Source organism: Lissotriton helveticus, chromosome 3_1 (genome assembly GCF_964261635.1).
Source record: "Lissotriton helveticus chromosome 3_1, aLisHel1.1, whole genome shotgun sequence".
Taxonomy (NCBI): domain Eukaryota; kingdom Metazoa; phylum Chordata; class Amphibia; order Caudata; family Salamandridae; genus Lissotriton; species Lissotriton helveticus.
This window is the reverse complement of record NC_136061.1, coordinates 1,851,668,166-1,851,693,879: the sequence shown is the minus strand read 5'-3', so window position 1 is coordinate 1,851,693,879 and position 25,714 is coordinate 1,851,668,166. Positions and strand designations below refer to the sequence as shown.

The window sequence follows — 25,714 nt, the reverse complement described above, 5'->3', positions numbered from 1 at the left end:
GAGACAGCACCCCTGAGACAGGCAAGCGAGCAATATAACGCCTACACGTTCACGTGCAATAGGCCAAATGTTTTCCTAAGTAAATGCCTGTCACAGAGTTTGTTAATTCATGAGCCCTAGGACTTTGCTGCTAGTACCACTGTCACTCTCTCGCCTCTCCAAATACTCCATTATACTACCTCCCATCCAAACGCTTATCTTACCTGTAATTTGTGTTTGAGGGCTGGCTCCACCTGGAATTCACAGAGTCCTAACGCGTTCTGCAGCAGGGCCACAACTGGAGTTTCCCGGCGTGGATTTTCTGCAAATCAAAAGCAATCAACATTAGAAATGTGGTAGCGGTGCTGACACAACCCTAAAACCTAGAAGCCCCAGAGACAGCACCCCTGAGACAGGCAAGCGAGCAATATAACGCCTACACGTTCACGTGCAATAGGCCAAATGTTTTCCTAAGTAAATGCCTGTCACAGAGTTTGTTAATTCATGAGCCCTAGGACTTTGCTGCTAGTACCACTGTCACTCTCTCGCCTCTCCAAATACTCCATTATACTACCTCCCATCCAAACGCTTATCTTACCTGTAATTTGTGTTTGAGGGCTGGCTCCACCTGGAATTCACAGAGTCCTAACGCGTTCTGCAGCAGGGCCACAACTGGAGTTTCCCGGCGTGGATTTTCTGCAAATCAAAAGCAATCAACATTAGAAATGTGGTAGCGGTGCTGACACAACCCTAAAACCTAGAAGCCCCAGAGACAGCACCCCTGAGACAGGCAAGCGAGCAATATAACGCCTACACGTTCACGTGCAATAGGCCAAATGTTTTCCTAAGTAAATGCCTGTCACAGAGTTTGTTAATTCAAGAGCCCTAGGACTTTGCTGCTAGTACCACTGTCACTCTCTCGCCTCTCCAAATACTCCATTATACTACCTCCCATCCAAACGCTTATCTTACCTGTAATTTGTGTTTGAGGGTGGCTCCACCTGGAATTCACAGAGTCCTAACGCGTTCTGCAGCAGGGCCACAACTGGAGTTTCCCGGCGTGGATTTTCTGCAAATCAAAAGCAATCAACATTAGAAATGTGGTAGCGGTGCTGACACAACCCTAAAACCTAGAAGCCCCAGAGACAGCACCCCTGAGACAGGCAAGCGAGCAATATAACGCCTACACGTTCACGTGCAATAGGCCAAATGTTTTCCTAAGTAAATGCCTGTCACAGAGTTTGTTAATTCATGAGCCCTAGGACTTTGCTGCTAGTACCACTGTCACTCTCTCGCCTCTCCAAATACTCCATTATACTACCTCCCATCCAAACGCTTATCTTACCTGTAATTTGTGTTTGAGGGCTGGCTCCACCTGGAATTCACAGTGGGGGACTCGTCAACGTTAAGTAAGTTTCTTCATTGTGCAGAATCCAGGCATCAGCATTATGGGTAATGGATAGGGTGAGTCTGGAGGAGGAGGACTCAGGATAGACGACCAGGACTGAGTTCGTGTCAACTAACTGTTGTGAACCTGAGGAATGCTGCGGCATCAAAATCAAGACAGTTCTGTTGATGGGCTTGTTGTTTTATTGGTTGATTTGATTACAGTTTTGTTGGGAATGTGATGAAGCACTTGCTAAAGAAAGACAGACACACAGGAATAAAAGTGAATAAGGAGGACTATTTACAATTAATGAATGAATGATTGAGTCATTTTCAGAACTCGCTGTCAGGGAAGCAGAACTCGTCCTCATACTCTGCTAAATCATCAGTCGGGGTTACTTCTGGTAACTGAGGAGAACTTTCCTCGGGTAGGGCGGTGTCCTCTTCTTCCTGCGTGCATTCTCGTACTCTGTAATCTGGTGGTATGAAGTGCTGGTTCATCTTTATCAAGGTGAGCCGCTCCACATTTGCGGGCAAGAGGCGGGACCTTTTGGAAGTCACAATGCCACCAGCAGAACTAAAAACACGTTCTGAAGACACGCTTGCGAGTGGGCAAGACAAGTAATTGATAGCCAGGTTGGTGAGCTCTCGCCATATTTTTCTTTTCCCATGCCAATACGCCAATGGGTCCTCTGTAATATTGACCTCTGTTGAGTCATCCAGATAGGCCTGCACCATTGAAAGAATGTCCTCCCGGATTCCTGTACTTTGCACTTCTGTGTCCTTTCTAGGACCAGGAAACCCTAGCTGAGTTAGCCAACTCGCTTCAGACATATCGCATGCGCCTGGTGCAGATGATACGGTTGCTGGTGTGCTTAACGGCTCAGAGGGAAAGTCACTCACTTCTGCCACAGGCACAGATGGTGAAGTGCTTTTTTGGGACGCCTGATCGCCTGCTGATTCACTAGTAGTACTGTCTTCTCCTACAGTTTCCTTCCGCTCTATTTCAAAACGAATGGCTGACTGAGCTAGCCAACCTTTGTACTCTGTAACATCCGATGTTTCAAAAGGAATTATTACTTTGCCAAACAATGGCTTTTTGTAACGTGGATCCAGAATAGTAGCACAAATGTAGTGCTGTTGTTTCTTGATATTTACAAGCCGTTCATTGCTAACTAGGCGTTGTAATAATCTCTGCGCCAACTCATGTGCTTCGTTCTTTCCAACGTCCTTTAATTGTGAAGACACCACCTTGACTTGGTGCTCGAGCTTCAGCAACAGTGGGATAGCTTTGCTCAAAGAACAGTCCTCCCTGCTCACGTCACGCGTGAAGACCTCAAAAGGCCGAAGCATGTCTGTCAGGCTTTTAACTAGCTGCCATTGCTCCACCGCTAGCATCATTCCTGTCGTATCACCACCCAGGTTGTAGAAATACTCATTGACTACTGGAAACAGCTCATGCAGACGCTCAAGCATGTAGAAGGTTGAGTTCCAACGTGTTGCCACCTCCTGGATAAGTGCTTTCACTGGCATTCTACGTTCATTTTGCTTGCGCCTCAGCTCCTTCCGGGCCTCAAAAGAATGGTTGAAATGTGTGCATATTCTTCTGCAGATGGTCAGTGTTTTGTCGACTGCAAGTTCTTTTTTCAAAAAATTTTGCACAACAAGGTTGATACAGTGTGCCAAACACGGCACTCTGAAATAGAAACCGTCCTCCATGGCCTTAACTACATTCCTGCCATTATCTGTAGAAACATAACCAACCTTGCAATGTCTTGGGCGCAGCCATTTCAAGACCTTTTTGTTAAAGTCAGCCAAAATGTTGACTGCAGTATGACTTTTCTCCATGCCAAACATGGCTAATGTTGCATGTTTACGAGCACCCTTAAAAATCTCGACCAAGTCACCACCTGCATTTATCTGTTTAATAACCCCTGAAAAAGAGACCCAGTGTGCAGTGATGCACATGTAATCAAGGGCTTGGCAACTGGTCCACATGGCTGTTGTCAGGTGTATAGTGTGAACAGCACTCTTCTGCAAAGCTGCCCCCACCAACTCAAGCACCTCTTTGTGTAGTGCTGGAACAGCAACCCTGGCAAAATAGTACCGGCTAGGAACCTTCCATTTAGGGGCCAATGTTGCCACGAGTTCAAGGAAACCCACACCTTCGACAAACGAAAAAGGGAGAAGGTCCACCGCTAGCATTTTTGCCAGCTTAGTGTTATAGAGGCGTACAGTTGGGTGGTTGCGTTGAAATTGCGCATCTGAGGAGAACATGGCTGAAATGGTGCGCTGGACAAATTTACGGGATGATGCTGATGCCTTCTTGGACCCACTTCTGATCAGTGTTGACATTTTCCGCATTGGTGTGTCTCCCAGACTCTCAGTGTGCCTGCTATGTGTTACGGAGGGTGTGGTGCTGCAAGGGGTACTGGGTGCAACCGGACACATGTCTGACGCTTCTTCTACCTCCCCATCATCTTCAGATGAAACACCTACTATGGGTATATTTTGGCCACTTGCCCTTTGGGATCGCTTTCCCTTGACGTTTGCTAGGTGCGGAAACCATTCGACAGCGTGCTTTCTTTCAAGATGACCTATCTGGCCTCCGGTTCCATAGTTGGTACCAGTCTTACCACGGCTAACGCTAGTCTTACAAATGCAACAAACGGCTATGTTATCATATTTTTCATGGACACTAAAAAAGTTCCAAACTGGGGACTGGAAACTTCTGGTTTTGCCGCACGAGGTGATACTGCTGCCAATGCCAGATGAAGCAGTGGTGGATGAGCCTTGCAGACATCTACTGGGTTGTGCAATTATTGCAGCAACCTTACTTGAGGGAGTCGAGCTGGATGGAGTCCCCCTCTGGGGAGAAAATATGGGAGCTGTAGGTTTTGTTGAACTTGTGGTACTACTTGACTGCGTTGGGGTGCTACCAGTGGCACGTCGCCAGGGTCACGCTCAGCATGACGTCGGGATAGGGTGTAAATGTCTGTCTGCTGCATGGCCGGTGTGGCTGGACTGACATGTGTGATGACTAGGTCATTGCTGTCATCCTCTTCAACAACATCAGAATGCACCACTTCATCAAGTCCGACGTTCGGATCCATAAGTATGAGCTTTCCGGGGCCCTTCCTTTTACCATGTGATACCTTTCGCAGCTCATGGTGTGCCTCCCTCTCAGACGTCAGAGATGGTTGCCAATCTAGATCCACATCATCATCTGATGGAGCGGGGCTTGAAGAGGAACTTCTACACACCCTCCTTGATCTTTTCCTTGCTGGGGAGCTGGGAGAAAATGATTCATCAGGAGGAGTGGCTTCGTCTTCCTGACATGATACCCCGGCTCCAAAGTCAATTTCCTCCTGTGCCCCTACTTCTGGAAGAACAACCATTGTGGGCACTTGCACCGCTCCATGGCCATCTTCACTGACCTCTACTTGCAAGTCTCCATGGACCTCTCCTTCTCGGCCTTCTCCTTCTCGGCCTTCTCCTTCTCGGCCTTCTCCTTCTCGGACAGCTCCTTCTCGGACAGCTCCTTCTCGGACAGCTCCTTCTCGGACAGCTCCTTCTCGGACAGCTCCTTCTCGGACAGCTCCTTCTTGGACAGCTCCTTGCGCATGTACTTCTGCTTGTACTAGTAGCCCATGCAGTTGTTGTTGCGGCTTTGGTTGTTGAATAGTACTTGTGAGATGAGTTAAAACCTGTGTTGATGGCGTGCTGCTACTTTCTTGCGATGATCCAACATCACTGGTCGTTGGTGATTCAACAACTAAACAGGCTACCTGTGCAGCACTCATGGTGGTCCTTTGTTTTTTTGTTGTTGTTGCCCAAAAAATGTCTTGGTTGAGCAACCAGTCGCCTTGGTAAGTGGTGCCACTTGCTTCTTCTTCTCCTTAGTAGAGACATCTTTCTTGGAAGAGGACCTACGGGCACCTCTTTTTGGAGCCATCTTCTTCAGATGTCGGAACAACAGGCCGCAGCAGCACTTCTTCCTGGCACTGATGCTCAACGATGATGCGTAGTTTTGTGCACCTAAACGCAAACGAAGACAGAGGAACATCAGTAAATATAAATGTTGCATATGTAGCGCTTGAATAAACAGTTAGCAAGTAGGCATTTATGAATACACACGTGCACACCACACAATATGGAATTTTCAAAATTAGGATTTGCTAAATTTTTGGGAAACAGGAATTTAACATTGATCCAAGAGAGCACACACACAGAGGGTTGTGCTTTCATGTACCCCTGACTCCGCCTGGGCACAATGGGTGAAAGCAAGGCACAATGGGTGCAGGCCTATGTCTCAAAGCTGACTGCCTGCCTTCAAAATGGCCGCTTGACCCCCCCATCCACATGGCCAGGACCATGCCTCAAAATGGCCACCACCAACATAGCCAACACCCAACCCCTACTCCAAAAAGTGAAAACACACAACACAAATCAAATCACCACAATCCAATGCCATCCATCCATTTTCAGAAGGCTTATGCTGCCTGCTGGTGGTTTTCCGGTGCAAAATTGCAGTTTTTACAATTTCGCGAGTGCGAGATTGTTGCTTCACGGCGCGAACGTGGCAAAAACCCGCAAAATCCGCGAACAGACCGATTCTGGGCCCCCCTGGGCATAATGGATGACATCAGAGCACAGTGGGTGCAGGCCTATGGCACAAAGCACACAACTTACAAATGGCCCCTAGACCCCCACCCACACGGGACCAGACAATAAAATGGCCCCCACCCCCATAGCAAGCCCCCAACACCACCCCAAAAAGTCCTAAAACACACAAAAATCAGCACAATCCAATGTCATCCATGCCCTGGCCAGAATCATGTTAACAAAAATAATTTCAACAAAACAGTTGTATCATCCATGCACCCATAAATAAGCCTGGTGGTTTTCAATTCATGTGCAGCAGAATTGTAATTTTTACAATTTCGCGAGTGCGAGATTGTTGCTGCGCGGGACACGAGCAGTGCGAACACAAGCAAAAACATCCTCAGCTCGCGAACTTGCAGATTTTCCCCCCAAAAAAGTCGAAAAAAAAACAACACACACAAAAATCACCACAAACAAACAACATCAACTTACTTCTTTGTGAAATCAAAATTCGAATCCAAAAGTAATCCAAAAGGCCTCAAATCCAAATATCCAGCAGCAACCACAAAAAGTAATCCTTCCCAGTCAAGAATGATCGAAAAGTGGCCAGGAAATGGAGGAGCTTGCTGGACAGGAACAGGAAGTTGGAGACTGGGGCACTTCCTTCACCCCACCCCTATGGGAGGAGCTTGCTGGACAGGAACAGGAAGTTGGAGACTGGGCCACTTCCTTTACTAAGTAATTTTTGTACTTTCGCTAGTGCGAGATTGTTCCTGCCCGCGCCGCGGACCGCGAGCAGCGCGAGCAGTGCGAACACAAACAAAAAATCCGCTTCGCGCGGATTTGCGTATTCTCGCCGCATCCGCGAGAGTTCGCGGATTGCGGATTCCCCGAAAATACGAAAAATCCGCGAGCGTAACGGATTTTACGCCCATGCTTAGTTCCGTGGCTTCCTCAAATCCTGTACGATGAAGCTGCTACATCATCGTCGAACCTCGTGGATGGGTCCTGCATCGTCGTTGAACTCCTTATGATGAAGGTGCTGTGTCGGTGTTGAACCTCGAAGTCAGGTCCTGTTTCGCCGTTGAGCTTCAGGCTATGAAGACACTGCTACTTTGCGAACTTTCTATATTTTTCATCCTATTTTTATGATGTCTATTCATTATATCATTTATTGGATAACAGTTTTATTCGACTGATGGCGACAGAATGCAATATTTCAGATTGTAGGCGTTTGCCCAAATCATCGAAGAAAGTTAGATATAAAACTTTGTTCTGGGCTTTATAAAGGTGAGAATAACTGCTCAGATTGTTTTCTATTTCATGTTTTAATATACCTGCCGGCTAGAAGATGTTTTCCTATTAGATCTTGGAAACAAATATGATGCAAACATGGAGAATGAATGGTTACTCTAGCCTGGCAGATTTCTTGAACCATGATATCTGGAAAACATGTGTTAATATCGATCCCCAGATTAATTGTATTAAAGCGTCTATAATCTGGTCCTAGAACAGAAGGGAAGTGTTTACATAGGTGCTCATTGGTCAGGCGCGCAACACCCATTGGGCTCACGGGGCTTCAGCCCCCCCTCCCCCGTCGTGCCTGTCAGCCCAGGCTGACACAGCTCTGCGGGCTGGCGAGCATGTCATTGCAGCCGCACCCGAGCACTTAACAGGTCTTTAAAAGACCATTTAGTTGTAAATGAGGCTTTTGTTGTGTGGTCACCCCCAGGCCCGGACTGGCCGTTGTGGGCACCGGGCAATCCCCCGGTCGGCCGCATGGGTGGGGGCCGGTTTTGGGCCCCAGGGGGCCGTTTTTGTTTCAGGGCCGTTTTTTGCAGCACGGCCGTAACAAAATCGGCCGAAAAACGGCCCTGGCAAAGTGCGCGGTCGCACCCCCAACCCCCCCCGGGGAGAGGGGGGGCCGGCCAAGCACTTTGCCAGGGCCGGTTTTGGTTCCCAGTCCGGCCCTGGTCCCCCCTTCTCACAGCCACGCAGTCCGTGGTTGGAAGAATTAGCCCCCCCCCACCCGAAATATTTTCAGCCCCCGCCCCCAAATTTGGCTCTAGTTGCCCGCCTGTCATTGGTGCATTCGGCTTCGCCTGTGTTGGCCAATCCAGAGCTCTCCTGGGTGTGAAGGGAGCGTGCGCAGTATGTCCACCGCGCCTGAAGGATTAGATGTGCGGCAAGGCAGGCGAGACATGTACTGAGCCGCATAAATATGCTCATTAACTGCCTCTGGCTTCTTTCTATAGCCAGTTCTCCTTTGCACCGGGGTGCTGATGAAATATTGAACGATGTGGAGACGGGGATTGCTGCACGGAGCCCTCGTGCTTCCAGGAGCAGATGAAAGAAAGAACAAAGACAATATTTTCGCAGTATTTTTCGAGCAGAGCCTTCCCTGCACAGTAGAACCACATGGGCCCTGAGCACCTACGGGTGGGTCCGAGTACCTCGCAGCCAAGTGAGGCCCCTGTGAAATTGGTAATGCAAAAATACAGACAGCGCCCACGTTCTTTCGATTTCTTAAAAAAGCTATATATATGTAAATGTTCTCTTGTTAATGCATGCTGCTCTTAAGGGGCATGGGGGTAACCCTGCCTTAATTCCTATACTTCCATGGCTGCGGTTTCATACGCTGCAGGGCGCGTGCATCCAGGGATTGGCAATTCTCTTTGCAAGACCTCAGGCGGAATCTGTGAGCCCTGAATTTAAAGCAGGGAAGGGTTGCACCACGCTTCATCGGCTTCATCGGCCTCCAGGAGCTACAATTTGTTTCGCTCAACCAGGCAAAGGGTTGCTCAGTATTCACAAATCTCTTAAATCCCTCCTCTTCCGTCATCCTCCTAAAATGTTTCTTAACTCGGTAATCAGATCACCGAGGGGTCATCGGCATTAATCCAGTTCTCCCTTTTGTCACCTCAGGCCTTAGTATCATGCGATGAGTCTACCTCACCTGACAGGACTGGCTGCCCAATCGGAAGAATTACTGCTTCCATCGACCCTCCACTGTGCCGCTTTATGCTATTAATGTCATATGGAGAGCTATCCAGTTCTACAGGTTTAGGGCCAAAAAAACATCCTGAGAGGGAGGATGGGTTGTAAGGATTGGGATGAGGAATGTGAAATTAAATGTTGGAAATTACCATCTTTTGCATGGCAATCCGTCAGATTTTGCTTTCCTTTGCTAAACCAACGTTTGCTGGCCATAGGATTTTGCACGCTTTACTCCTGAAAATCAGTGGTAAAGTGCTTGTGATCTTCTCTATACAGAATTTAGAACTGGCATACCCCTAATTGGCACACTTAATTTACTTGTAAATACCCACAGCCAGTAAATTAAATGGTACTAGTGGGCTCCTGCACTCATTGTGCCACCCAAGTAGCACTGTAAAACAAGTCTCCAGGCCTGCCACTGCAGCCTAGGTGTGCAGCTTTAAACTACCATTTTGAGCTGACAAGTTTGCCAGGCTTATCCCTTCCTTTTAACTCTTAAAAGTCACTCCTATTTTTGGCCCTATCTGCCCATACGACGGGTTGCATACCTTGTCAGTGGCATATGAAGCTCACACCTAGGCCTGCCTCTCTTTAGTCTCTCTAGTCAGGCTGGGACCAAATCCAGTGACAGGGGAGGAATTGACCATAACAGTTTTTGAAGGAGGAGGCAATGGTTTGCCCTTCCTCAGTCTGGTACTGGCATGACTGGTACTAACAGACTTTTCCTCAGAATAACTGGACCTGAGAAGAATCGGGACTGACATAGTGTCTGAATTCTGAAGAAGGCTGGACCTGTTTGACTTGAACCCAAAACCCCAGGAGGTGCCCAGAAGGGTCAGTTGGCTGAATTCTTGTTTGAGCTACGAGGGACACAACAGGGTTCTAGAGGCCTCTCTCCCTGCAGCTGCCAAGTTCCAACTGACACTGCCCTGGACCCTGTTGCAGGCTTCTACTGGAGAAAACCCTTACCCCCAAGGGATGCCACCCAGTTCTTGATGAAGCACTGTACATTCTAACTTAGAAACTTTTCTGGAAGTCGGATCTCCTTCAGCGGGGCAAAAAGAGCAAACTGAGGCTGACCAGTGATTCATCATCAATACCGATCCTGGTTTCAGTGGAGTCTCCAGGCAAAAAGTTGGCAAATAGATTCAAAGTCCTGCTTCTTGCAGTTTGGAGACTGAAGGAGTCCACTTTAACTCCAGGACTCCTTCAGTCTCCAAACTGCAAGAAGCAGGACTTTGAATTGCTTCATCAAGAATGACACTGACCCAAAGCCCTTCTTGGGCATGGACTCTGAAGCATTCCCATCTTTATCGACAACAGAACCATGACCACACTCTTTAGCAGCCCTACTTTGTCGAGTCCCACTTATTCTTGATCAAATTTCTAAGTCAGAAGGTAAACTTTCCACTGGGACAAACCTAGCCCTGTATCCAACCCGCGTTCCATCACGGTTGGCTTTAACTTTTGCCTTCAACTGGTCTAGTGCAACCAGATAATCGTGGCTGGTGCTTTGTGCTTTTTGGTGCTATTTTTAATTCAAACGATAAAAATAATTTTCTGTCTGGTTTTATATACTGGATTCTTGTTGTTTGGCATCGTTTAATTACAATATTCTACATTTTTCTAATTTGGTTTACTATTTTTACTGTGATGATTTTTTACTTTATTACTGTTTGAGTGCTGCATTAATACTTTACACATTGTCTCCAAGTTAAGCCTGAGTGCTTTGTGGCAAGCTACCACAGGTTTATTTTGTGACTTCAGGATTGTGATATTAATTCAGGTGGGTTACCACCTCCTCAAATATTACCCCAATTTTGTACATTAATTCAATGAAAATTACTGATAATAGGAGTGTAAGCTCCTCGTTCTTGCCCGTAGCACATTCATGTTTTCATCTAGAGCCCTTTGCCTAGCAAAACAGAGTAGAAGAGGGCATAACAGAGGGCAGAAAAATGAGCAGGAAAGGCAAAACAGGGCAGAAAAACATGCAGATAACACAAAACAGAGCAGAAGAGGGCAAAACAGAGAGCACTCAGACTCTCACACACCAAATCATAGACTCACTCTGAGACTCATGCACCTACTCACAAACCAACTCAGACATTTAAACGCCCAGTCACAGACCCACTCAGACACTCATGCACCCATTCAGACACCCACTCAGAGACTCATGCACCCACTCATAGACCCTTTCAGACTCATGCACCCACTCAGAGACCCACTTAAACACTCAGACCCACTCAGAGATGCACCCACCCACTCACAGATCCACTCAGAGACTAATGCACTTATTCAAGACCCAATCAGACCCACTCAGAGACTGATGCACTCAATCAGAGACCCACTTAGAGGCTCCTGTACTCACTCACAGGACCTCTCACACACTCATGCACAGATTCCCTTAGAGACTCACATACTTACTTACAGACCCACTCAGGCACAAACTCGCAGACGGATTCAAATATTTATGGAGATACTCAAAAACCCACTCTGACACCTAATCACATACTCACTCAGACACTCATGCACCGACTCAGACACCCACTCAGAAAACCACTAAGACACTCACACACCCACTCATAGACCCACTCAGACACTCACTCACACACCCAGTGAGACACTTATGCAGCCTCTCCCAGACCCACTCAGACACTCACACACCCACTGACAGACTCACTCAGACACTCACACACCCACTGACAGACTCACTCAGACACTCACACACCCACTCACAGACCTACTGAGACACATTCACTGTCAAATGTTAGTAGTTTCAATTATGAAATACAATTAGAAATTCAATTAAAAAACAAAGGTTACAGGGAAGTTATGGTTAGGAAATACAATAACAAAACCTTAGGAATTCACTGAGAAAAACAAAGGTTACAAGGACGTTATGGTTAGGCTCAGATTTCACTTGTACAAAAACTGTGGAATTCACTAGTTATAGCTACCTGAGCTAGCTATAACTTATGCCCACGCAATGCACTGCTTACGACCTCACATATTACATCACTCATGACATGGTCAGTGACATCACTGATTATATCACCACCCCCGCAATGCACTGAAGCAATGATTTGTGTGGACTCATAAACCACTCACAGACCCTCACGCATCCACTCACAGACCAACTTAGACACTCACAGACCCACTCAGAGATGCACCCACCCACTCACAGATCCACTCAGAGACTAATGCAATTATTCAAGACCCAATCAGACCCACTCAGAGACTCATGCACTCAATCAGAGACCCACTCAGAGGCTCATGTACTCACTCACAGGACCACTCACACACCCATGCACAGATTCCCTTAGAGACTCACATACTTACTTACAGACCCACTCAGGCACTAACTCACAGCCTGATTCAAACATTTAAGGAGATACTCAAAAACCCACTCAGACACTCTGACACCTAATCACAGACCCACTCAGCCATTCATGCACCGACTCAGACACCCACTCAGAAAGCCACTAAGACACTCACACACCCACTCATAGACCCACTCAGACACTCACTCACTCACACACCCAGTGAGACACTTATGCAGCCTCTCCCAGACCCACTAAGACACTCACACACCCACTGACAGACTCACTCAGACACTCTCACACCCACTCACAGACCTACTGAGACACACTCACTGTCAAATGTTAGTAGTTTCAATTAGGAAATACAATTAGAAATTCAATTAAAAAACAAAGGTTACAGGGATGTTATAGTTAGGAAATACAATTAAAAAACCTTAGGAATTCACTGAGAAAAACAAAGGTTACAAGGACGTTATGGTTAGGCTCAGATTTCACTTGTACAAAAACTGTGGAATTCAGTAGTTATAGCTACCTGAGATAGCTATAACTTATGCCCACGCAATGCACTGCTTACGACCTCACATATTACATCACTCATGACATGGTCAGTGACATCACTGATTACATCACCACCCCCACAATGCACTGAAGCAATGAATTGTGTGGGCGTAGGTTTTAGCTCAGATAACTATACCTGCTGAATTTCACAGGGTTTGTGTGAGTGAAACCTGAGCCTAACGTCTCTGTAACCTTTAGTTCTCAATGAACATATATATATATATATATATATATATAGATAGATATAGATATAGATATATTACCTACTGGCGGTCGCCAGTAGGTATATATAGTTAGGATTTTTTCTCTATGGGATTTTTGAAAATTCTATGTCTAATAACTTTGGCGTTTGTGGACGGAATTGGCTGAAATTTTCAGGAAAATGGAACATTTTGTTTCTGAGCAGCCACTGAAAATTTGGGGGGGGGGGTTCGTCAAGGGGGGGCTGAGAAAAAAGGGGGTCCCAAAACGTGTTTTTCCCATGTTAATTTCCATAGGGCGGTTGGCCTCACTTTTAGCCCGAACGGCTGAATGGATTTGCACGAAACTTGGCAAAATTGTAGGGACTGTTAGCCCGATGTGCCTTTGCTAGGTCTCAAGATATGTGCTCCAGTGGATTTTGAGAAATTAACGTTCAAAAAAAGATATATATCTGTAAGCGCGCTCCGGGCAGCGCCCCGGTTCGCGTACCTGACGCGTAACGGAACTTCGCGAAGCGAAGCTGATTGGCTCTCCGGTGTCTGTCAATATTCTAAACAGTCCGGAGCGGCCGCCATCTTGTCTCTCGGTAGGATCGAGAGACAAGATGTGGTGAAAAACGAAGGGGAGAATGAAGGAAAGAGGGCAAGGTAGACCCCTCCTGACCCCCTAGGATTGATGAGGGGAATATTAAAGTGCCCCGCGGGGGAAAAAATAAAAAAATAAAAATTTTCGCAGTAGAGGCGCGTCCCGGTACGCGAACCGGGCAGCTCACCGGGCAGCTAACCGGGCAGCTAACCGGCAGCGTAGCTGTCAACATTGTAAACAGTCCGGAGCGGCCGCCATCTTGTTTCTCGGTAGGTTCGAGAGACAAGATGTGGTGAAAAACGAAGGGGGAAATGAAGGAAAGGGGGCAAGGTAAACCCCTCCTGACCCCCTAGGATTGATGAGGGGGATATTAAAGTCCCCCGCGGGGCAAAAAAAAAAAAAAAAAAAAATTGCGATTTTTCGCGGTAGATGCGCTTCCCGGTATGCGAACCGGGCAGCTAACCGGCAGCGTAACGGGAGTCCGCCATCTTGTGTTTTTGGAGCATCCGGTTCGCGTACCGGGTAGCGTCCCGGTAAGCGTCCCGGTAAGCGTAACAAGAGAAACAGTAAAAAAAAAATTTGTATGGGAGACTGAGTGTGTGTGTGGGTGGCTGGGGGGTGTATGACTCTGTGTAAAGATGTGTGAGCAGTTGATTCACTAGATATATGGGTTCAAAAGTGCATGTGGAAACAGCTGTATGGGCGGTTGACTGTGTGCATGAGTGTATTGGTGAGTGAATGGATATCTCAGTGCTACATGTCAAAGTAAGTACATATGTAAAACACAGTACATGTGAGAGTTGACATATATAAATAACTGTGCATAAAAGCCAGTGAATGTGTGAGTGGCTGTATGGATCATTGTGAACTTGTATCAGAGATTGTATAAGAGAGTAAATATGTGTTAGTATATGTTTGAATAAGTAAGGTGTGTATAACTGTATAGTTGAGGAAATGGAGGTGTGATTGATTCTTTGCATGACTGACTAGGTGTGTGAGTAACTCCATGGATGAGTGACAGTCTGTGAGTGTCTGTTTACACTGAGTGTATCTAAGGTTATATTAGAGTCTGAAGAGGTTCATCGTATTATCACATGAATGATGTCATCAGTGATGTGATCAGTAATGTCAAATGAGATGTCATCAGTGAAGTCATCAGTGATGTCATTTGAGATGTCATCAGTGATGTCATCAGTGATGTCATTTGAGATGTCATCAGTGATGTCATCAGTGATGTCACTGACCATGTCATGAATGATGTAATATGTGACATGATCAGCAGTGGATTGCGGGTGCGCGATATATAGTTAGTGCAACTAACTAACTATATATGGAATTTCAATGGTTTTGTGTGAGTAAAAAAAGGTTTTTTAAATACTAATTCCTAACTATATATGGTCTATAACCTATGGTTTTTTCAGTGAATTTTCAAGGTTTTGTAAATGCTAATTCCTAACTATATATGGTCTATAACCTATGGTTTTTTCAGTGAATATATATATAGATAGATATAGATATAGATATAGATAGATAGTTTTTTTCACAGAAAAACAAACAAAGGTTACAGGGATGTTATAGTTAGGCCCAGGTTTCACTTGTACAAAACCAGTGAAATTCAGCTAGCTATAACTTGCGCCCCCGCAATGCACTGCTTGTGACCTCAAATATTGCATCACTCATGACATGGTCAGTGACATCACTCACAACATCAATGATGACTTCTCAAATGACATCACTGATGGCATCAGCCACTGAATGCGGTTGTTTAAAAAAAGTTTATGAGTGTTAAATTAATATACCAAGGTGTATTGGTGAATCAGTGTGTGTAGGGGTGCCTGTATGGATGATTCAGTGGTTGTATGCCTGACTGTATAAGTGAATGATTAGGTATCTCACTGAACGTATGCGTGAGTGTCTGGTTGTGTGAATGTCTCTAACAGTCTGTCAGTTGGTGTTGCAGTGACAGTATGGGTATGTGAGTGGGTATGTGAGTAGCTGTATGGGTGAGTGATTGGTATCCTGAGTACCTATATGGGTGTCTCAGTGTCTGTGTGGATGGCTGATGGTGTGTTTGACTGACTGTATGGATGAGTGAGTGGGTGAATCAGTGGCTGTATGGGTTTGTGAGTGTGTGTGTGAGGGGCTGTATGGAGGAGGGAGTGTGTGTATGGCTGTATGGGTGGGTGAGTGAGTGGATGTGTCAGTGGTATATGGTTGAGTAACTGGGTATGTGAAAGGCAGTATAGACAAGTGATAAGGTATATGCGTGAATGTATGAGAGAGTGAGTAAATGTGAGAGTGGCTGTATGGGTGAGTGTGTGCTTGTGTCATTGACTGTATAGGTGAGTGAGTACGTGTTAGTATCTGTATAAGTAAGTGAGTGGGTGCATTTGTGTATCTGTATGGGTAAGTAAGTGGCTGTGTGATTAACTGTATAGGTGAGCGATTAGGTGTGTGAGTAGCTCTATGGGTGACTGACTGTGTGAGTGGCCATATGGATGTACGAGTGGATATGTCTGTGGCTGCATTAGTTTGTGAATGGATGTATGATTGGCTGTATTGGTGAGTGAGTGGATGTGTGTATATATCTATGAATCAGTGAGTGGGTATGTAAGTACTGTATGGGTCTGTGAATCGGTTTGTGACTGGTTGTGTGGGAGTGGGTTATGAAAGGTTCTACTGGGGTGTGACTGGGTGTGTCAGTGATTCTGTGGATTGTGTCATCAGTAATGTCAATCCAGAGGTCATCAGTGATGTCAGCAATGAAGTTACTGACCATCTCATGAGTTTTGTAATATGTTATGTGATAAGCAGTGTATTGCGGCTATGTGAGTTAAAGTTAGCTCAGCTAACTATACCTGCTGAATTTCACTGGTTTTGTGCGAGTGAAACCTGGGCCTAACTATAATGTCCCTGCTACCTTTGTTTTTTTCAGTGTATTTAAAAAAAAAAAGTATACCATTTCCTAACTATAACGTCCCTGTAACCTTTGGCTTTTTCAGTATTTACTAAGGTTTTAAAAAAATGCTAATTCCTAATTTTAAGGTCGCTGTAACCTTTGTTTTTGTTTTTTTCTGCGAATTTCTAAGATTCTGTAAATGCTAATTTCTAACTATTCTGTCCCTGTAACCATTGTTTTTTTCAGTGAATTTCTATAGATTTTCAGCCAGTAGTCATGTTTGCAGAATGGTGGAGAAAGGGGCTGGGTCCTCAGACCAGCTCTCAGCAATCCGGCTGTGTAGGACTTACTATAGGTAATAGGAGAGGTGGTTGGCCCCCAAGGACCCTTAATATTCAAGGGGATTTCATCTCCCAACTAATAGTACGCCAGAAGGTGCATTTGCAGAGTGGTGGGCGTGGCCTTCGACCATCTCTCAGCAATCCTGCTGGGTGGGACTTACTGTAGGTAATAGGAGGATTTTCTGCCCCCCAAGGACCCCAGGATGCAAGGGAATTTTTTTAACCATCAACTACTGCATCAGGAGGTGTGTTTGCAGAGTGGTGGAGAAAGGTGGCGTGGCCTCCTAAAACCTCTCAGCAATCCCACTGCATGAGACTTACTAGAAGTAACAGGCGGTCTTGTCGGCCCCCAAGGACACTCAGAAGCCAAGAAGACTTCATCCTCCAACCAACAGTACGTCAGGAGGCATGTTTGCAGAGTATTGAAGAAAGGGGCAGGACTCGCCGAATTGCCGGCCATTTAAAACAAATTGTAACATTTTTTATAAATTCATGGAGAGGGGCTGTGTGGCCCCCTTCCCTGTGCTAATTGTGACCCTGGCACCCCATCCCTCTGGCCAGGCCTATTTTGAATAGGGGAGGGACAATGTTTGTCCCAGGGACCCCATCCCCCTGGGCCCGTCCCTTTATTTTTTTTTAAACTGCAAGGGAGGGGGGCTGAGTGTTCCTCCTCCCAGGACGATTTCGGCCCTGGGGACATTATCCCCCAGGGCCCAGCCTCTTTTTAAAAACATTTTTTAAAGAAATAAATATAGGGAGGGAGCCACCCGGCCCCCCTCCCAATCTGAATTCGGCCACAGGGACCTCAGGACCTGGCCGGGCCTTTTTAAAAACTAAATAAATGATGGGAAGGGGCCGCTGCGGCCCTCCTCCTGGGCTGATTTCGGCTCCAAGAACCTCATCCCCATGGCCCAGCCTCTGTTATGGGCACCCTGGTCCCACCCAGGACATCTACTTTCTATTGTTGGGGACAACAGGGGGAGCCTCAAGGCACCGTCGGTCCCTGCTAGCTCCCCGCCTCCTGCAGAAGCTGGCATTGCTTTGACACAGAGTAATCTGCTAGCATGCAGGGCTGCGGGAGGTCCACATGGCCCTCTGCTATGTTAATACATTAGCCCCAGGGAGGTGGCGATCCCTGTGTCTACGGGGAATACCATACGGGCCTCCCTGCACTAATTTTATTGTTTGCCTCAGGGAGGCGCAGGTCCCCAGGGCACAAGGAGTGCCGCATGGGTATCTCCTGCATTATCCATACACTCTGCCACCAGGATTTTGACCACCTGGGGGCTCCATTAAAAAGATGCACAGGAGCCTGCACCTCTCTTTTTTTTAAATGTTGCTGCAGATCAAAAGGCCCACTCGTGAGTTTGGGGCAAAATAAAAAAATTAAAATGTTTTTAACCCCTGTCAAAGTCCCTCTGGGACACCCCCACCATATTTGGGGTGCAGTGTATTCCTACATTGCCCCCTTTTCTTTATTTTTTACTTTTTTTGAGGGACTCAACTTAACGTTGAGTCCCAAGATGGCTGCCAACATTTCCTGGTTGAAGTGTTTACAGCCAATCAAATCTTAGTAGGATCCGCTAATCCATTGCAAGGACTCGCGCCCCAGATATCTATATTTTTTTAATTAACTATCTCTGAAACTACTGAATGGATTTACACCAAATTACAAAAAGCACTCTTTCTCGACCAACATCTAGCTTTCTGCCAAATTTGGTGTCATTCCGTTCAGCAGTTCAGGCTGTAGTCATGTATCAAATAATGAAAAAATCCCCACAGACATAGGGGTCGATTAGGATGGCGGACGGAAATGGCTACTGTCCGCCATGGTGGGGGAAATTTTACTCCCGGCCGCGCCGCGGAGATTCCGCGTTTGGGATTAGGATATTCATGTCACGAAACTCCGACCGCGGCGGACGGATCATAACCAACACCGTCCGCGGTGGACGGAACACATCCAACTCCGTCCGCGGCGGATGGAGTCCAATGAACAACCACTGCCGCGGACGGAAATGACCGCGGAAAATAACACATGTACCGCCATACCTGTGAATACTCCGTGGCCGCAATTAGGATTAATCCGCCCGGTCCACGGAACTCACAGCCATCCACGTCCGCGGCGGAAAGAATGCTACGATAACCACAGCATCACTGCGGAAGGCCAACACGCACAACATCCCTAGCGGCAAACAAATGTCAGGAAGCCTACCGCTAGTCCAAAGCAAACATACCAACATTGACAAGGCCCCCCCCCCAACATCAAGCACAAGCCTCCATGACACGTCCCAATTATCCAATAATGCACACTAGTCAACACGCCCACCTACCACCTGACTGCCAACAACCATTGAGACACGACTATAAAATGACACACACACGCTACCACAATCCTTTGCATCACAGCATTGCTGCTAGCAAGAGGCCAAAATCCAGATACTGCAAACTCACATAGAAGACACACAACCACCACCCTACCACACCCACCACACAAACACCCACCACACAAATCCTACACATCACACACCACACACCTGCACCCCCCAACTCACTCAACTCACACACTGAGCACCACACACCATGGCACCCAAAAAAAAACCCAAATTCACGGAGACAGAGTTGAGGGTAATGGTAGATGAAATACTCCGTGTAGAGCCCCACATCTTCGGGGCCCAAGTCCAGCAGACGTCCGTGGCGCAAAAGAACCACATGTGGGACAGGATCGTCACTCGGGTGAATGCCTCGGGGACTGTGCCGAGGACGAAGCATGACATCCAGAGGCGGTGGCATGACCTGAAGACCAGGGTCAAGGGCATCCGAGCCAAAAACTTTGCCGGAGCCAATCATACTGGCGGTGGCACACCCCCGGAGCCCATACCCTACACCGATTGGGAGGAGAAGGTGCTGGTGATACTACACCCAGAGAGCCTAGACGGACTTGACGAAGGAGAAGAGACTGGTGAGTACAAACCAAGCACCACGATCAGCACGACATGGTCAGGCTAACACAACTGAGAAGAAACATCTCCTATGCCCCAACCCATGCAGGTTGGACACCAACTCACTAACATGTCCATGGCTCCCAACAGGCCCCCATGCTCACGGGGTGGGTGGTGGTGGTGGTGGTGGAGGGCGGGGTGTGTGAGAGGCCCAAACTACAACTCCCAACAGGCCCCCATGCTCACGGGGAGGGTGGTGGTGGTGGTGGTGGAGGGCGGGGTGTGTGAGAGGCCCAAACTACAACTCCCAACAGGCCCCCATGCTCACGGGGAGGGTGGTGGTGGTGGTGGTGGAGGGCGGGGTGTGTGAGAGGCCCAAACTACAACTCCCAACAGGCCCCCATGCACACGGGGAGGGTGGTGGTGGTGGTGGTGGTGGAGGGCGGGGTGTGTGAGAGGCCCAAACTACAACTCCCAACAGGCCCCCATGCTCACGGGGAGGGTGGTGGTGGTGGTGGTGGAGGGCGGGGTGTGTGAGAGGCCCAAACTACAACTCCCAACAGGCCCCCATGCTCACGGGGAGGGTGGTGGTGGTGGTGGTGGTGGAGGGTGGGGTGTGTGCGACAGGAAACAGAAATGTCTAAAAATCTACATAACCATGTAATGTCCACATCACTGACCAGCTCTATCTTGTCCCTCAGGTGATCGTCAACTGACTGGGGAAACCAGTACCCGGCCGCCAGCCTCGCCTCCCACACCTACAGGACTCTCTGCTGACGAGGACACAGGCAGCTCCGGTGCGGAGGATGGAGCGGGACCAAGCACGCAGCCAGGGCCATCTGGCTCACAGGGACTCCCGGGACCGACCAACGTCGCAAGTGTCACACCAGCGACACCTGTCTCTGTGATCTGCACAGTCCCCACCACCACCAGTACCACCAGTACCACCAGTACCACCAGCACCACCAGCACCACCACTCCTGCCGGTGCCACCCAGCATAACCCAGCACACAACGCTGGTCCATCGGCCCCACACACAAGCAGGGTGAGTGGGCCACAGGCAACGGGACATCAGCCAATCAGGCGAGCCACACACCGCCGTGCAGAGGAAGGACAGCTACCCCAGCCAGTGGCACAGTCCCTACAAGCCCTTGCCAGGTGCCAGGCGTCATACGACCGGTCCCAGGCAAACGCAGATCGTGCGCACCAGGACTCGGTGGACAACAACAACATCCAGCGCGAAATCTGTGGCATCCTTGGCCAGATGTTGCAGATCATGGGCCAGCAGGCAACGATGTGGAGGGAATGGGTTGCCCGGAACAACCCCCCCCCTCCACCAAGTGTCGTAGCGCCACCGCCACCGTCACCTCCGCCTCCACCGCCACCTCCGCCTCCACCGCCACCGTCACCTCCGCCTCCACCGCCGCCACCACCACCTGTGCCCCTGGCGACGGATGTGGCCCTTCAACAACCTGCCCTCCCAGCTGACTCTGTACCACCTCAGAGACGGAGGGGCCGGCCCAGGCAGGAAGTGGCTGAGAGCAGTGTTGGAGCGCCATCCACACGCTCCAAGAGGGGACGACCATGACAATGTCACCGCCTGTGCCAGACATACACCCAGCTAAGTATCCTGTCCCACAGACCATCATTCCAACTGGTCTGCTGGACTACCCTGACACCCCCCAATGTGGTGTCAGCACGGACATTTCATCTGCCATTACCTTCAACTCCAACTCCCTCCACCCCACTTACTTGTAAATATTCACCAGCACAGAAGCACAACCTGTAAATAAATAGCACTTACTCACACAATGATGTTTTGCCTCCATGTTTATTCACATGATTGCCTTCAGAAACAGACGTAAACAGGTTCATTGATGACAGTCGTACATGATCATGGCGCTGCGGGAGTGACCTAGAGAAAATCAGAGACAGCAAACACACGTCAGGAAACAGATTCACACACATCACAACACAATGCACAGCAACATTACACAAACGACAACCATCACAAAAGCATGGGATGAGAGCACACACATCATGGAGACTTGTATGTCCAAAGAAATGAAGACACACATAAGCAACCATCACAAACAAGAACACCCAGCTGATTAACCCCACATCCACACAACACCAGCAAACATACATGAGGCATTGTCAACCGCCACTAGAGGTAGTAACTCACATTCAAGGGAAGTAGCGATCTATGAGCTGGCGCCTCTGGTCCACACCTTCCTCCTCACCACTATCCTCATCAGTCGACATGGGTGGGATGGGAGGCCGAGGAACTCCTTCGTCTTCAGGGTCCAACAGCAGTTCTATGTCATTGCGTACTGCCAGGTTGTGGAGCATGCAGCAGGCAATCACGATCCTGCATACTTTTCCTGGTGAGTAAGGCAGGGCCCCTCCGGTCTTATCGAGGCACCGAAACCGAGACTTTAGCAGTCCAAAGGTACGTTCGATGACTCTCCGTGTCTCTCCATGTGCATCATTGTACCGCATTTCACCCGCTGTTCTCGGATTACGTAGGGGACTGAGGAGCCAGGGCCGGTTTGGGTAAGCCGAGTCGCCTATGTAGGGGGATGACAGAGACAAACATCACAACAAGATATGGTGGGTACCCCATGCAACACAGAGATCACAAGAGTCCCAACTGCACACTCACCAACAAGCCACGCTTGACCGGGTCGCAGATTTGCCATGAGTCGTGGGACATTGCTGCTCCGCATGATGTGGGCGTCATGTGCAGATCCAGGAAATCTTGCACACACATGTGAGATGATGTTGTTTGCCAGGCACACCACCTGCACGTTCAGCGAATGGAAATGTTTGCGATTCCTGAACACTTGTTCCCGTGCCCGTGGTGGAATGATTGCGATGTGTGTGCCATCAATTGAGCCCACAACGTGAGGTATGTGGCCCAGGGCATAGAAATCAGCTTTGACAGCTGCCAACTCTTCCGGACGTGGGAAATGGATGTAGTCATCCTTGTACAGCATCATAGCTGTTAAGACATCCCGAAGAACCGTGCTGAACATGGCCTGTGACATCCCCCCGGCATGTCCAACTGTATACTGAAATGTGCCAGTAGCAAAGAAATGGAGTACCGCCATGACCTTTGCAGTGGGTGTAATCGACCCAGGATACGTCCTACGTGGCAGCAGATGAGGAGACAATTGAGCCACAAGCTCCAGCAACCGACGTCGATCCAGCCGGAATTTCCGAATCACCTCCTCGTCAACCATATCCTCCAGCACAGTGTATGGCCGATGCACATTTGTAGCCCTCCTGTGTGGGAGAGAGATGTAACTTAGGTCAACTTGCAAACGACGCATACGTGTACAACTCCATCACATGTGAACCTTACTGACAATACTTCAGTCTGCACCCTAATGTTTAGTAGCCACATCACAGACACACATGCAACTGCATGCACACAAACGATAATTATACACACGCCATGTCATCAAGCACACATGCCAACACCAAGAATGATGTACATACGGTAATTACATGCATGGTGACACAACGTACAAAACACATACACGGAATGCATGTGTACCACCACCACTGTAGTCACCTCGCCAGAACAAGACACAGACAACAGATGCATAATTTGGGCACACAGCCGTGATGTACTGTGTAGTTGTGAAGATGTAAGAACGTATGTAGGGTCACACCCGACGTCAACACGTACAAATGCACATCTGTTGCCCATTGTGTGCCCAACGATGGGCATTGCATGGACACACATGCTACATTGTATGACATATGACCTTTCCCTATCACGCTCACATCCCTCATGACGCAACTGCACACAATACATCACGGTGCAGCGTCTGACAAGATAACATAATTGGCGCCGCCATGGCGGTGCTCAACTTCCGCTACTTCCCAAAGGCCAGACGCGGCCAGCGTCCCTCTTCCCATTGGCTGCATGTGCGGGGACCGTCACGGGCACACATCGGCAACCGCACGTGCAAGCCTCAGGCACGGATGCTTCAGTTGCAACAATGTTCTATCACTGGCGCCTCCATGGCGGTGCACGTACTCAGCGGGGGAGGTGCAGGCCTATACACCCTTTAGATGTACTCAATGGACATGCCAGTTCATGACCCCCCTTACAGTCACATTGCATCATCCACCGTACACCGGCCGGAGCGGCCGGGCCTAGGACGGCCGTGCCCGGCCATGTCCACACCCGCCGTGCCCGGCCATGTCCACACCCGCCGTGCCCGGCCATGTCCACACCCGCCGTGCCCGGCCATGAACACAACCGCCGTGCCCGGCCATGTACACAACCGCCGTGGCCGGCCATGAACACAACCGCCGTGCCCGGCCATGAACACACCCGCCGTGCCTGGCCATGAACACAACCGCCGTGCCCGGCCATGAACACAACCGCCGTGCCCGGCCATGAACACAACCGCCGTGCCCGGCCATGAACACAACCGCCGTGCCCGGCCATGAACACAACCGCCGTGCCCGGCCATGAACACAACCGCCGTGCCCGGCCATGAACACAACCGCCGTGCCCGGCCATGTACACAACCGCCGTGGCCGGCCATGAACACAACCGCCGTGCCCGGCCATGTACACAACCGCCGTGGCCGGCCATGAACACAACCGCCGTGCCCGGCCATGAACACACCCGCCGTGCCCGGCCATGTACACAACCGCCGTGCCCGGCCATGAACACAACCGCCGTGCCCGGCCATGAACACAACCGCCGTGCCCGGCCATGAACACAACCGCCGTGCCCGGCCATGAACACAACCGCATGGCGGGCACGGCGGTTGTGTTCATGGCCGGGCATGGCGGTTGTGTTCATGGCCGGCCACGGCGGTTGTGTACATGGCCGGGCACGGCGGGTGTGGACATGGCCGGGCACGGCGGTTGTGTACATGGCCGGCCACGGCGGTTGTGTACATGGCCGGGCACGGCGGGTGTGGACATGGCCGGGCACGGCGGGTGTGGACATGGCCGGGCACGGCCGTCCTAGGCCCGGCCGCTCCGGCCGGTGTACGGTGGATGATGCAATGTGACTGTAAGGGGGGTCATGAACTGGCATGTCCATTGAGTACATCTAAAGGGTGTATAGGCCTGCACCTCCCCCGCTGAGTACGTGCACCGCCATGGAGGCGCCAGTGATAGAACATTGTTGCAACTGAAGCATCCGTGCCTGAGGCTTGCACGTGCGGTTGCCGATGTGTGCCCGTGACGGTCCCCGCACATGCAGCCAATGGGAAGAGGGACGCTGGCCGCATATGGCCAATCGCAAGTAGCGGAAGCTGGGCACCGCAACAACAGGGCCAGTAATTGGCCCATCTCACGATCACGCTTCCAGGGCTGACCAATTGCTGGCGACGTATGCCACTGACACGTGCTGAGGGCCCTATATATGTGTGTTGGGCAAAATGACACTTCCTACCCTGGGGACCAGTGCTGCCTGTTCACCTCGACCTGCTGCTGCTGCTGAGCTGACCACCGACTGCTGCCTGTGACCATCACCTCGACCTGCTGCTGCTGCTGAGCTGACCACCGACTGCTGCCTGTGACCATCACCTCGACCTGCTGCTGCTGCTGAGCTGACCACCGACTGCTGCCTGTGACCATCACCTCGACCTGCTGCTGCTGCTGAGCTGACCACCGACTGCTGCTGTAGTGCCATACTCCGTGATCTTGCCATGTCGAGAGGCAAAGAGATCCGATCTCGACCCTTCACCGCCGCGGAGCTTGATGTCCTCGTGGACGGTGTACTCCGCAACTATGGACGCCTCTACGGCGCACCAGGACGGGTGGTAAGTGCAGTGTGGGACATGTTGGTGTGCATGAGGGGGCCAAATCATCAGGCCTATTTCTATCTTAGCTGTGTAGTGTGGGCTAGACATATGTTCCTGA

At 49.3% G+C, this 25,714-nt stretch overlaps 1 protein-coding gene across 4 annotated transcripts in view; it reads left to right on the top strand.

Moving 5' to 3' along the window:
- TSPAN4 (tetraspanin 4) overlaps nucleotides 1-25,714 on the top strand; it is a 2,988,612-nt gene that overhangs the window by 1,829,715 nt on the left and 1,133,183 nt on the right. The gene's annotated exons all lie outside the window — the stretch shown is intronic.